At 38.0% G+C, this 11,413-nt stretch overlaps 1 long non-coding RNA gene across 1 annotated transcript; it reads left to right on the forward strand.

The window, feature by feature from the left end:
- Positions 1–1,845: 1,845 nt before the first annotated feature.
- Positions 1,846–10,004, forward strand: LOC112918082 (uncharacterized). Its single transcript, XR_003234600.2, has 2 exons — positions 1,846–1,985; positions 9,803–10,004. It is a non-coding gene; the product is annotated as an uncharacterized lncRNA (long non-coding RNA).
- Positions 10,005–11,413: the final 1,409 nt, after the last annotated feature.

The following is an 11,413-nucleotide window of genomic DNA, read 5'->3' on the forward strand; positions in this document are numbered from 1 at the left end:
GAATCAAAGATTAGGAGAGAAAGAACAAGAAGGTGAAAAGTGAATGGGAACAGGTATGTTGTCCATGACTGGCTTTTATACACCAGCCTAGGGTAGAATGAGAATGGTCAGCCAAGTTTAAAGAAATGAAAACAAAACAAAACAAAATAATCTTACCCTACTGAAAAACCGAAGTTGAGTAAGCCTTGTCTGGAAATATCTTTTGAGGATAAGTGCAAGCTTCTGGGAACTTGAATGGAGAATGTGGGGGTGGAACAAACATAGAGTTTTCTGTCAGAGATGTGATGTTTGCATAGCAGACATTTCTCCAGGCCACTCTAGTTTAACAATACAATCAGATCACATGGACAGTAGCAGCCTCTGCAAGGAGATCATTAGAACCTCAGGTCCCTTCTGTATCTCTCAGGGATTTCTGGGGAAAGGGGAGGTTTCACATGCATTTCTGAGTGGCTATTCACTGACTCATATCACCAACCACAGCTGAAATGCAGCTACTTCTCTGCTAGAGTAGAAAGAGATGACTTCTTCCCACCTGTGCTATGATCAAGCCACAAAAAAGGGTGATTTTGGGCCCTGTTTCCTTCGGTGCCTCTAAGAGTACAGCAGTTTCCTTTGACTTTGTTTTTCACTTGAACAGAAAACAACTGAGATGACAACGTAAGTGATTTCACAATGTGCCATACTCAAAAATCATCTCTCCTTCTCAACCAACTCCAACCCACCCCTGTAATTCCTAAGACAAGTCATTCAACCTCTCTAGTATTTCATTTTCTCACGGGTAATATAGCAAGAAAAATTTCTACCTTTCAGAGTTACTATGAGGATTAAATGAGATAGTATGTAAAGGGTCTAGGGAAAGGGACACTTCTATAGTTTCTTCCTTATCACCCTTCTTGTTTCCATTGACAAAAGTGGCTAACCTGGATGGTTAGATTCCAAGACATTGACAAGGTCATTTTCCCATGCAGTCAGGATCATGCACGATGTGCTTGGATCACACATGGGTATGGATCTCTCTAGGCTCTTCTATTTTTGTTCCCATAGTACTGAGTGACCCTCCAACCCAGGCCTGCCCTCAGGCTTAGAGAGAGGGAATAGACAAATTGTAGTTACACTGTGAAGGTACAGCCTGGTTCAGCTAGTGTCTATTTTGATTAGTTGGATTCCTGGCTTTCCTGGTAGCTAAATATTTTTCATTTAACCCTGTAAAATTAAGGGGAAAAAAGGCCCTATAAACCTCCAGCTCTAGGCATGTATTCTCAGACTACCTTATCAGAGAGAGCAAGAATAGCTAAAATGCAAGTGTTGTTTTCTTTTGCCACTGTCTCCTGTATATATTTCTCCCTCCAGACCTTGGAGGTGGGAGGGGGTGGCTATGGTTTAAGGTAGGATTCTGGTTTGCCTTTTTTTTTTTTTAAGATTTTTATTTATTTATTTGAAAGAGAGAGAGAACAAGCGTGAGAGACAGAGAGCACAAGCAGGGGGAGAGGTAGAGGGAGAAGCAGACTCCCCACTGAGCAGAGAGCCCAATGCAGAACTCGATCCCAGGACCCTAAGATCATAACCTGAGCCAAAGGCAGACGCTTAACTGACTGAGCCACCTAAGGGCCCAGATTCTAGTATTCTTAGCCTCTTGACTGAATATTATCTAATGGGACTCCAAACTAACCATAATCTTTTTTTTTTACTAACCACAATCTTTAACATTATTAACTTAATAGTGTTTTGGTTATCTATTACTGCTTAATAAACTGCCCTAAAATTTAGTGGCTTAAAACAGCAATCTCTTTTTTTTTTTTTTTTAATTTCTCATGATTATATGGTTGGTGCTCTGCTTGTCAGTTCTGCTGGTCTCCTTTGAATCCCTCACATGGCTGTAGTCAGATAGCAACTGAGGCTGGAAATCTCCAGGATGGCTTCACTCCTGTATCTGACACCTCACTGGGCATGTCTGGAAGGCCAAACTTAGCTGGGATGCTGATGAGGTAAGACCTCTCTTTCCTACCATGTAGTCTCAGGGCTTTTCCCTCTCCATGTGAACTTATCAAATGGTGACTCAGGACTCCTAAAAGCATAAAAGTGGAAGCTGCAAAATTCTTAAGGCTTAGGCCTGGAACAGGCACAGTGTCACTTCTACTACTATTCTACATTTAAGAATATTCTATTCTTAAAAACAAGTGATAGGCCCAGCCCTGAGGGGAGGGACTACATAAGGATATAAATGCCAGGAGGGATGGTTGATTGAAGGCTATCAATGTAACTAACTTCCATAAGAAATATTAGTATAGGTTTTATCTGCAGTCTCTAGATTTAGTAAACATACCCCAGGATTTGTCTCCCTCCACTCAGGGTAAGTTTTTTCAACATATGGTACAATCTCCATTAAGTGTGTCCTGAGAGCATGGGAGTCTTACTGTATAGGACTAGTCATATACCCCAACATATCTGATCACTATCTTTTATATGTGGTATTTATTTACAGTTATGCAAATAAAGCCTCTGCTGACCTACCCGTTTAACTTCATAAGGTTGTGTGGAGGATTAAATAAAATCATTTGTGTAAATTGCCTGGTGGTACATATCAGTAAGTACTTAATAATGGTAATTGTTGTTATTATTTTATTACCAGGGTTCCTAAGGTATTGGGCTGGCCTTGGTAAAAATGTAATGAGATGACTTTGCGAAGTCATGGTTTCCCAGGCCACCTAGTGATTAATATCCAAGAAAGTGGGTGGAATCATTAAGCTGAGATAATGGGACAGAACAGGTTATCAGCTGCCCACACACAAGATGAGAAGAGAATCAACAAGTACAGTTGCAGGAAATATTGGAAAAACAGAAGCAACAAAAGGAAAATTTAGAAATAGTCTGAGGTCAGAATAGGAAAAATAACTTAGGGAAGAGATGTCAGCACAAAAGGAAGAGTTATTTCTTTCTCAGGCAGCACAAGGTCCCTAATAGGTGATAAGGCCAGGCTAATGGAAAGATTACCTGGAGGGGAGAAATGAGATGAAAAACTGCCAGTTTTCAGCTTGCAAGGAAGACAGAGCCAGGTACCAGCTAAACTGAGAGACAAGAAGGTCCTTCATGTCCTTTGTAGTAGTGTCAGCCTTCCAACACAACTAATTATGGATGCCAGGCTGCAGAGGGCAAAAGAGAACCTCAGCCCTTGGAAGGTAACAAATCAGCTCTATGTAAAGAACCTGGGCCAGTCGAAACAGCATCAGTCTCATCATGGTTATGGTGTTACCATTTCATCAGTTCATAACTCACTGTTTACGAACTTCCTTTTCCCACATCTTACTCAAGCTTTCCCCTTAGTTCTCCTAGGAAAGTTTGTAATAAATAACCTGCATGAGAATAAAGAGATTAAATCAGATTTAAGCAAGATCACGGGGGTATGAGGGTAGAAAGAATCTTGTAAGCTCTCAAGTGCTCTACAAAGGTGAAATGCTATTACTTTTAAGGGAAGCAGATTCAAGTATTATTGCTCAGAGAAAGGAGTGTTGGAGTCTGATGGCTGAAGTGAGAAGTTCAAAAGCCAGTAAAAAAACCACAGATATTGGGGTAGAGAATACATTGCTAATTGTTGGCCTTGTGAACTCTTCTCCCTGCCTCTGACCCTCACCTCTGTCCCATCTCCCAACAGTTTTGAGAGAGGTATTTGGTATCCTTTAACTTCAGCCAAGTTTGTAAACTGAAGTTGCAAAAAAATGAGCTAGCAGGTATTTAATCACTGTATCAAATTAATAATCAAATATCTGGACATAAATAATTCAGAAAGAACTGAGAGTAAAGCACAGATAATCTCTTTCTTCTAGCTTCATTTGTATCAAAGAAAGAAGGATTTCTGAACAGAAGGGAAGCAAAATTTATTGGAAAATACTTTAGTAGTAGGCTGAAAAGAGGGCAGTCATAGGAATAATTTCTTTTTTTTTTAAGAATAATTTCTTAAGTTAATTGTATCATAAACACAGCAGGAGGGTCTGTGAGGGCCTTTCCTGCTAAATTAGCCTGAATCTACTAAGCCATACACATATGCCAGAAAATATATTTGACTCTATCTGTAAGATTCAATATAATTTTCACTTACTCTTTTATTCAGCAAGTATTTATTGAGTAACTATATACATGGTACTCTATGCCTTCGAGGAATTTATATTCTGGAGGGTGAAATAGACAACAAAATGGTAAAAAAACAAACAAATCAATACAACTTCAGATAATGATAAATTCTATGAAGGAAATTAAATTGGGAAAGGGGATGGAGAATGATTGTGTATCCACAATATCTTCGGTCCCCCTGCACTTAACCCACTGAATGTCCATAAATGCCAAATACATAAATGAATAAATGATGTGCCCTCCCAAGTTCAAGCCCTCCCCACTTCATACTTAATTTATTCTCAATCACCCTTTGATGGATCATTCTGCCTTTTTTCTCTCTTGTTTTCAGATATGATGTACACCACTGTCTGGTTTAAAATGCTACTTTTATCATGTCACTTTTTTTTTAAGATTTTATTTATTTATTCGTGAGAGACAGAGAGAGAGAGAGAGAGAGGCAGAGACACAGGCAGAGGGAGAAGCAAGCTCCATGCAGGGCACCTGATGTGGGACTCGATCCGGGTTTCCAGGATCAGGCTGAAGTCGGCGCTAAACCAGTAGCCACCTGGGCTGCCCCTATCATGTCACTTTTTTATTTCAAAACTTTCAGTGACTTCCTATTGCCTTTTTCTTTTTTTTTTTAAGTGAAGTTTAAATAAAATCGTGTAATTTATCTGTTACTTAATCTTATTTTTTGATCAATATTATGTCCCTCCTATGTCTTACTGAAGACATGTGGTGTCCTTTTAAAATTATTATTAACCTAGACAACTTTATGGGAAAGAAGGTAGTAAACAATCAACTATACTTATGTCACTCCAAATTTTTGAACTCTGGAATCACAAACTTTAGTACTGGGAATGGCCTTCTTTATAGACTGATTCTAGGTCAAATTCTTCATTTCACGGTTGAGGAAGCTGAGAACAAGCAGATAAATTGCTGAGTTATCAATACCTAGCCAAGTGTCTCAAGTAGAACTCAGCTCTTCTGATTCCCACCGTCCTTTCCACTGTACTACATTATATAGGCATATATTTTTCATAGTTTAATCACAGGATATATGCTATTTTGTGTCTCTTCTTTCCTGTTTATATTACTCTATACACATTTCCATGTACAGACATAAGTGAGACTCTTACCATTTTTGGTAGCTATATGGCATTCCATTAAATCCATATAAGGTGTGGTCCATTATGAATCATCACTGAGTTGCACAAAGGAATATAAGCCGATACTAATATTTTGTGATAACAGTTTTTTTTTTTAAGATTTTATTTATTTATTCATGAGAGACACAGAGAGAGGCAGAGACATAGGCAGAGGGAGAAGTAGGCTCCCTGTGGGGAGCCCGATGTGGGACTGGATCCTGGGACTCCAGGATCACACCCTGATATGCTCAACCGCTGAGCTACCCAGGCATCCCTGTGTTAACAGTTTTTAATAAAAAATAATATCTGTAGCTGCTTTGTAAATTATGTTTTAAAAAAATCTCATATTCTTAATCTGATTTACTTGTGTTTTCTTTTTTATAAGGCAGACCTGCTCATTTTGTGTTTTCTAAGTGTTATTTAAGTTTTTTAAAGTATATAAAACAGTTAACATATGAATATATGCAAAGTACAAAATAGTTTCGCATCGGAAATTGTCAAGCCCATTTAGTGCTGATTCAAAATGTGTACATATTTAGATTCCTGATTATTCTTTGTAATTCATCCTTTTGGTCATGGCTATTCTGCATTTGAATATATAAAAAAGACTTGAGGAAGTATTATTCTCCCCTTTGCATCTGGAAAGTAGAGGGAAAGAGTCCTACAAAGGTGAATACCTCCAAAGTTTATTCAATACTTCTCAAAATGTCTCAAGATTTATAAAACTCATTTTCCAAAGTCCAACTTTGGGAAAATTAAGCCCAGATTTACAATCTAGTGATCATTTTGTAGTGTTGCAGTGTCTTATTTTTCTTGAAGGTCATTTTTATGAGGAAAAGTAGATTTTTAGACATGTCTAGTTCATATTTGAATTGAGTATTGAATTGACTGCTTTGCATCCAGAGAAAACTGAAAAATAAGGAGCAGCACAACCATAAATTAAGCTTTTTAATCATTCTTATTTTGAGGGATCCCTGGGTGGCGCAGTGGTTTGGCGCCTGCCTTTGGCCCAGGGCGCGATCCTGGAGACCTGGGATAGAGTCCCACATTGGGCTCCCGGTGCGTGGAGCCGGCTTCTCCCTCTGCCTGTGTCTCTGCCTCTCTCTCTCTGTGACTATCATAAAATTAAAAAAAAAAATCATTCTTATTTTGGTAGTTCCTTCATTTCAACATTTTAAAATCACTAATCACAATATTAGTGATATATTGTCAAGGGAAACAAACAAAAATAAACTTTTGAGACTACATCAAAACTAAAAGCTTCTGTACAGTGAAGGAAACAATCAACAAAACTAAAAGTCAACCTACAGAATGGGAGAAGATACTTGCAAATGACACATCCAATAGAGGTATAACATGCAATACCCAAAAAACAAATAATCCAGTTAAAAAATGGACAGAAAACATTAACAGACATTTCTCCAAAGAAGACATACAGATGGCCAACAGATAAATGAAAAGATGCTCATCATCATTTATTATCAGGGAAATGCAAATCAAAACTACAATGAGATATCACCTCACACCTGTTAGAATGGCTAAAATAAAAAACACAAGAAATGACAAATGTTGGCAAGGATGTGGAGAAAAAGGAACCCTAGTACCCTGTTGGTGGGAATGCAAACCGGTGCAGCCACGATGAAAAAAAGTATGGAGGTTGTTCAAAAAGTTAAAAATAGAACTACCTTGGGATGCCTGGGAGGCTCAGTCAGTTAAGTGTCTGCCTTCAGTTCAGGTCATAATCTCAGGGTCCTGGGATTGAGCCCCACATTGGGCTCTCTGCTCAGGGGGAGACCTGCTTCTCCCTCTCCCTCTGCCACCACCCCCCCGCTTGTGCTCCCTCGCACTGTCTCAAATAAATAAATAAAATATTTTTTAAAAAGTAGAAGTACCTTATGATCCAGCAATCACACTACTGGGTATTACCCAAAGAATACAAGAACTCTAATTCAAAGGGACACATGCTATGTTGATAGCAGCATTATTTACAATTATTAGCCAAGATAATGAAAACAGCCCAAGTGTCCATTAATTGATGAATGGATAAAGAAGATGTTACACACATACACACACACTGGAATATTATTCAGCCATTAAAAAACCCCTAAATCTTGCCATTTGCAACCATGTGGATGGAGCTAGAGTATAATGCTAAGTGAAATAAGTCAGTCAGAGAAAGAAAATATCATATGATTTCACTCATATGTGGAATTCAAGAAACAAAACAAACAGGGAGAAAAATAATAGTGAAAAAGAGAAATCAAGAAACATACTCTTAATTATAGAGAACAAACTGATGGTTATCAGAGGGGAATGGATGGGGGGATGGATTAAATAGGTGATGGAGGTTAAAGAGGACACTTGTCTTGAAGAGCACTGGGTGATGTGTGGAATTGTTGATTACTACATCATATACCTGAAACAATAAAACACTGTATGCTAATGAACTGAAATGAAAATTAAAACTTTTAAAAATTCACTAATCACAGATGCTATGTAGCACTAGAAGTAGATAAAAACTGAAGACTGAAAGGTGAACTCATGGGAAGTAGCATTGCTTGCCCAAATTGCTAATAGTAGCTATTATTCATTGAACCCTCACTCTGACAGGCACTTTGCTAAGTATTATAACTATATTACATCATCTAATCCTCAGTTTGGTTATGTTACCCCTGTTCTACAGATTTGTAAACAGAGGTTTGGAGAAGTTTGGTGACTTGCACAAGGACACAGAGCTAGCAGTCAGGATTCGAATCTTTAATTCCAAAGTTTGTGCTTTTCATGTATCATCCTGCCTCTATTTGGCAAATCATTGAGGTAGAAAGGGCAATGGTTTACTTTTGGAATAGTCTCAGAAAAAAACTATATAAAGGTCAAGATTGTTCTTATAAGAAGAATATAAGTCTTTTTATTAATTAAAATGTAGCATTTGTTCTGGTCACATACTTTTAGTAACATCCCACATTAAAAGATACAGATTTTGGATGAATGCAGTTTGGGCTTTTTTTTTTTAAGATTTTATTTATTTATTCATGAGAGACAGAGAAAGAGTTAGAGACATAGGCAGAGGGAGAAGCAGGCTCCTCACAGGGAGCTTGATGTGGGGCTCAGTCCGGGAACCCCAGGATCATGACCTGAGCGAAAGGCAGATGCTCAACCACTGAGCCACCTAGGTATCCCTGGGCTTTTGAAATGAAAAAAAGTTACTGATTGTTTATATAATTTTCTGTTTTTAAAAAGAGACCTTGTAAAATCAAGCATGTCAATTATTATATATACCCAATCCCTCCACCCCAAAAAAGATGAATTTGTTTACAATGAGCAGAACAATAAAAAACCAGGACCACAAACTACTTTTCTTCATCAATGATGAATTTCAGCATTGGGATAAATCCTTATTCTTGAGAGACTCCTGACTTGCTTAACTTTTGCAGTAGGAAATCTCATACATTTTTTTATAACCAGAATCTAGAAAATTGGCTACATTTGAACTGAAATTCTTTAAAATTTGACCAGATAATATGATGTTTTCAGTATGGCATACATGACTGTCTATCCAAGATGTATCTATTTTAAAATTAGTTTTATTGAGGGAAAGAGTTTTAACAGAGACATCTAGAAAGAAAGATATCCAGCCTCCAAGATAACCTAGAGTGATCCTCATATCTTGGTAATCTCTTCTATAGAGTCAGGGCTGATTTTTGTGACAGATAGATTACTATAGAAGTGACGGTGTAGGGGTGCCTGGGTGGTTCAGTTGGTTAAGTATCTGCCTTTGGCTCAAGTCATGATCCTGGGATCCTGGGATCCTGGGATTGAGCCTGTGTCAGGCTCCCTGCTCAGCAGGGAGTCTGCTTTTCCCTTTCTCTCTGCCTCTGCCCCCAACTTGTGCTCTCTTTTTCTCAAATAAATGAATAAAAATCTTAAAAAAAAAAAAAAAGTGACAATGTAGGCCTTCTGAGGCTAAACAATAAAAGACATTATAATTTTTGCCACGGCCCCTTATGTCCCTTGCTCTGGGGAAAGGCAGTTACCATGAGTGCAAGGACCTCTGAAAATTTACCTGTGTGAAGAGAAACTGAGGCCTACTGCCAAGAGCCAGCACTAACTTGCCATTCGTGTGAGTGAGCCACCTTGGAAGCAGATCTGGTAGCCTAACTCAAGCCTTCAGGTGACTATAACCCCAATCACCATCTGACTTAACCTCATGAGAATCTCTAAGCTAGAACCAAACAGCCACAGAAATTATGAGAGATAATAAATGTTATTGTTTGAGCCACAAAGATTGGGGATAATTTGTTTTGCAGAAATAGGCTACTCATGTACACACTAACACTTAAATATTGCTTTTCTGAAAAGATGTCTGTTTTCTTCCTAATTACTAGCTCATTATTTACCTGAGATAGACTTCTGTTTTCTTTTCTTATCACCAATTCTTTTCAAAAGAATTCCTCTATCTTTTAATTTCTCTGACAAGACTGTTTTTTAGGGAATATGTTGGAGCATTTTCTTTCCTTCTAAGGGTTTCCCCATTTTTTTTTTTCCAGATTCATCTACCATATTGAAAGCATAAGCCAAACAATGTGGGACATCTAAAGCTTGGGCCAAGTTTCTTCAACTCTTTTGAAGCAAAGATAAAGGCAATAGAAAGAAAAGGGCTTAAAATGTAATCCTCTTTTCTCTTTATCATTAATTGTACTAGGTAACTCTGCATATAAAAGAAAAATAAAGGATATTGCTATGATTAAACAGTTTAGTTCAACAATTCCAACTTTGCACCCAATAGCAGGCAACCTTCAGTGACTCCCCAGTGCCTATAGGACCAAGGTCAAACACCTTGCCCTATGTGATTTAACCTCCACCCTCTCCTCACCATGTTTCCTATTGCTTTCCTTTACAGGCTCATTGTTCCAATTGAACTATGATGTTTCTCATTCATGGTTTTTGCATCCTAGCTGGTAGTTCATGTAAAAACAAAACAAAACAAAAGTAGGGCCTGTGATCAAAAGAATTTGGGAAATGCTGTCTGTTGTAGATTTCTCAGGGAGATTGATAATATTTAGCATATTAAGAGCTCTGAAAAGTCCCACTGTAAAGAAATCTGTTCACCTCAAACAAAACTTTGTTCAACTCAACAAGACTTAGTTGACTAACATATGAAACAGGACCCAGAACAGAAAACAGACCTATGGCAGGGAATTCAGTAAAGGGAGTCTGACATGAGAACTAGTTTTTAACATTTTAGAGGAATTCAAAGGGTAATCGTGGGACAACCTGTAGATGAACAATATGAGGGAGATGCTACCTTCTAGGGCTCTTGGGACTAAGGGAGGAGGTAGTGTTGCTCAGATATAATATATTTTTTGACAGGTTCTCCAACCCCAGTGAAGCCTTGTGATACCTGAAGTTCTAGCTGACATCTTGGCTGATTGCATCCTCATGAGAAACTCTGAGCCAGAACCACATAACCAAGCAGGTTCCAGGATTCCTGATCCTTAGAAAGTGTGTTAGATAATAAATATTATTTATTTTAAACTGCTAAGTTTCAGAATAATATGTTACATTGAAGAAGATAATTACTGTAGCTGTTGCTGCCTGGAAATGGTATTCTCCTGTAACAGAATCTTAAAATGCAGAAGTGACTTTGGAACTGGGTGGTGGATTTTGGAGACAGTATTAATGAAAGTCCAACGTACTTGAAGAAACTGTTAATAGAGGTATCACAATTTTTGATAAGGCTTCAGGTGAAGGCTTGCAAGAAAATAAGGGTATGTTATTGGCTACTAGAGGAAAGGGGATCCTTATTATACAGTGGCAAAAAGTTCAGCAACACTCTTGCCTACCATAACTGAAAGGTAGAAAATGTGTCTAATGCACTGGGTGATCTAGCAAAAGAGATTTCCAAGCAAAGGTTTCTTCTTGTTACCTTTAGTAACATGTGGGAGGAGAGAGGTAAAATAGAGAAAGAACTTTCAACAAAAAGGAGATGGAATTTGCTGGTTTTGGAAATCTCAGCCTCTCCAAATGGTAAACAATGCTAATATTAAGATATAGCTTCTAGAAAAGATCAAGTCCAGGGCATTGCCAGTAAAACACAGTCCAAAGATGAAGCCAATCATGTGACTGTAAATCTTTTTGTCAAAGTCTCAGAAAGATTA

The sequence above is a fragment of the Vulpes vulpes genome, chromosome 2, assembly GCF_048418805.1.
Source record: "Vulpes vulpes isolate BD-2025 chromosome 2, VulVul3, whole genome shotgun sequence".
Taxonomy (NCBI): domain Eukaryota; kingdom Metazoa; phylum Chordata; class Mammalia; order Carnivora; family Canidae; genus Vulpes; species Vulpes vulpes.